At 35.7% G+C, this 3,270-nt stretch overlaps 1 non-coding gene across 1 annotated transcript; it reads right to left on the bottom strand.

Moving 5' to 3' along the window:
• Positions 1 to 2,775: 2,775 nt before the first annotated feature.
• Positions 2,776 to 2,882, bottom strand: LOC131222184 (small nucleolar RNA R71). The gene has a single exon (XR_009159892.1). It is a non-coding gene; the product is annotated as a small nucleolar RNA R71 (small nucleolar RNA).
• Positions 2,883 to 3,270: the final 388 nt, after the last annotated feature.

Raw genomic sequence — 3,270 nt, 5'->3', positions numbered from 1 at the left:
GCTTGGTAGAACGTAGTACATTAGACATGAGAATGCAATTTCAACAAGGAGATGTTGCGGTTGATGAGGCTTTCCCTTAACACTTTGGCTGTTGACTTTGCTCAAATCCATCTGTTTTACTTAGATCGGGTTCAGCCAAAAAGCGAGGAGCTAGCTGCATTCATCAGGTCCTAGATAACATTTTATTGGGGTCACATCGCATCCATCAAAGCTGAGATGAGATTGGCTAAATAGGAGCATGAAACTCTGAGCCAATGTCTTACTGGCGTATAATGTTCTTTTGTCGCGCTTGCAGGTCAACATTCTTCATAAGTGAGGAGGAAACATTGTTGAGGGTCAAATACTGCATATTATCCCCCATTTATTACTTGGTTTTATAAACAGGATAATGCTTAATGTTCTACTTTAATCATGTTTGTGTTGTAGGGTGAATTTAAGAGCTTTGATTGAAAAGGGTGCTAAAAACATGGTTTGATGCTCAAGAATCACTAAGGCAAGGGATGGATCTTAGGAGACCAAGATTAAAGAATTCACATGCCAAGGATCTAAGAAAATCAAGTGAGGAATGAAAAGAATCAAAGATTTGAAGTAAAGAAAAGGAATCCTGAAATCGTCTTGAAAAAACATATTCTGAAACTCTGGGTCATTTTGTGAAATTACAAAAAGTGAAGTCTATTTTGAGAAACTGTGTAGAGTGAAGTCTATTTTAACAAACTGCGTAAATTTGAGGCGCTTTATAGAGTTTTCCAACTAGGTACGAAAGTTGGAGTTCCACAGCTATAAATAGGACTCTCTAGGATATTCCTAGGGATCTTTTAGGGTTTAAGGAGTGGAGCAAAAGGGTAGAGAAGCCGTCACCAAGAGTTTTTCTTCTTATTTGTTATTTTCATGTTTTTCTTAATAGACTTTAGTCCAATCATGTCTATGGTTGGCTAAACCTCTTAGCTAGGGCGAAGAGGTGAAGCTTATAGCATGATGGGATGTTTTTTTACTTTAATTCATATTTATATTCAACTCCATGGATTCTAATTTGATACTTAAGGAATACTTTCAGTTTTTAATGGTTTATTATGACTCAAACTATAGTAGATCTTCAACAGCTTTGAGTATCTTCTTTTCCTGATTTGAGATTGTGAAATTAGTAAGTCCTGTTATTCACCATCGTCCCTTGGGCATGGTAGAGTGATGGAATCCTTCTTAATCTTCACAATTCTCCTGCTTTAACATTATGGGATTGGTAAATCTTATTGTTTGCTATTGTCTCCTGGGCATAGTTTGGTGATGGAATCCTTGCCAATTATCATAGTTCTCCTTCATTGAGAATTAGGTCAATGGAAGTTCAGATTTGGTTTTATTGATGTATTTTCTAATTGGATAGTATAGGACTTCAATTCTAATCGTGTTACTTGAATTAAGCAAAAGGGTTCCCTGATCACTACAAGTGGATCCTTGGCACCCTAGTTCCCACCTTTAAATTCTTAGTTTTATTTACTTAATTTACAATTACTCTCTTAATCACTTCAGAATTAGTTTTACATCTTCTTCTAGTTAATTTCAGAAACACATAAGATCAGTCCTTGTGGATTCGACCTTGGTCTTACCGAGATTATTACTACATCGCGACCCTACACTTGGGATTGTGAACAAGTTTTTGGCGCCGTTGCCGGGGATCGATGGTTGCGTTTTCTGAATTTGATTAGTTTTGGAATTAGGTTAAGATTATGATTTTTCTACTTTCTATTTTTAGGTTAGGTTTTTTTTTTTCTAAAATTATTTTAGAAACTAACTTAGCTTTCTATTTCTAGGTTTAGAAACTTTCCTTTTTTATTTTTAGAAACTAATTTACCTTCTAATTCTATGATAGAAACTTTCCTAATTTATTTTTAGAAACTAATTTTTTATTTTTAAGAAGCTTTCCTAATCCATTTCTAGAAACTAATTTCCTTTCCTTTTTCTGTTTTTATAAACAAACTTACTTTCTATTTTTAGAATTTTTTATTTTTTTTAGAAACTGGGTTGCTTTCTTAGTTCTTTTTTAGAAACTAATTCACTTTCCTTTCTCTGTTTTGTAGGACCTTAATTTAGAAACTTCAAATTTAATAACTTCTTTCTAATTCTCTCTCTTTCTATTTCTAGATTTCTATTTCCCTCTTTCTTTTTAGGTTTATGTTAGATTCTGAAATTGAGGGCTGAGAGTGTTTCATGCCCAAGTGGGTCCGTGATAACACTCGACGTGTCTTGAGTAAAGGAGGATTAGTTGAGGGGTTATCTATCCATCATAGGATTAGACACCACTCGGGATCCACAGAGTTAATTGAAGTTATGGCAGCCAATCAACTGGCCAATTAATCTCCAAATCCACCATAACCTAGCGTTGATGAAATCCAAGATGAGAATGAGGTGCATCAAACACCTCCGCCTTGTACTTTACAAGATTATTTACAACCAGCGGAGGTGAGCATGCCCTCATACATGGTTTTTTTAGAAAATACGGGACGTATGAATATCAAGCCGGGACTGATCCATCTCCTTCCAAAATTCTATGGACTTGAATATGAAAATCCATATCTGCACTTGAAAGAGTATGATGAGATAATAGCCACTTTATACTTTCCTAATGTGTCTGAGGACATGGTAAGGCTGAAACTCTTTCCCTTCTCCTTTAAAGAAAAGGCCAAGACGTGGTTGCATTCACTACGTCCATGATCAATTGGCAGATGGAACGATATGACAAGGGAGTTCACTAAGAAAATTTTCTCATATCATAAGACGGACACCCTTAGAAAGTCAATCATGACCTTCGCCCAAAAGGAAGATGAAACATTCTTACAATGTTGGGAGCAGTTCAAGGATCTTGTCAGTTCATGCCCACAACACAATTTTGAAATGTGACACATTACAAAGTTCTTCTACGATGGACTGACATCTTCCATGCACCAATTGGTCGAGACGATATGCAATAGGAAATTCATGAACAAATATGTCAATGATGTGTGAGATTATTTAGACAGACTTGCTAAAAACGCACAATCATGGGACATCTCTCCAAAAACCATCACTTTTATGCCTACTCAATTAAAGGAAATGGGAGGAACGTATGCTTTAAAAGAAGAAGATGACTTGAGTGCAAGGGTGGTCAATCTCACAAGAAGAGTCAAGGTCATGGAACTTCATAAGGATAAGGCTAAGGAAGTAGTTTGTGGTATTTATGCTTGCAACATACATACAATTGAAAATTGTCCACCAATATCTGCTTTTCAAGAAATTATG

Source organism: Magnolia sinica, chromosome 12 (genome assembly GCF_029962835.1).
Source record: "Magnolia sinica isolate HGM2019 chromosome 12, MsV1, whole genome shotgun sequence".
In the NCBI taxonomy this organism is placed as follows: domain Eukaryota; kingdom Viridiplantae; phylum Streptophyta; class Magnoliopsida; order Magnoliales; family Magnoliaceae; genus Magnolia; species Magnolia sinica.
This window is presented reverse-complemented; position numbering and strand designations above follow the sequence as displayed.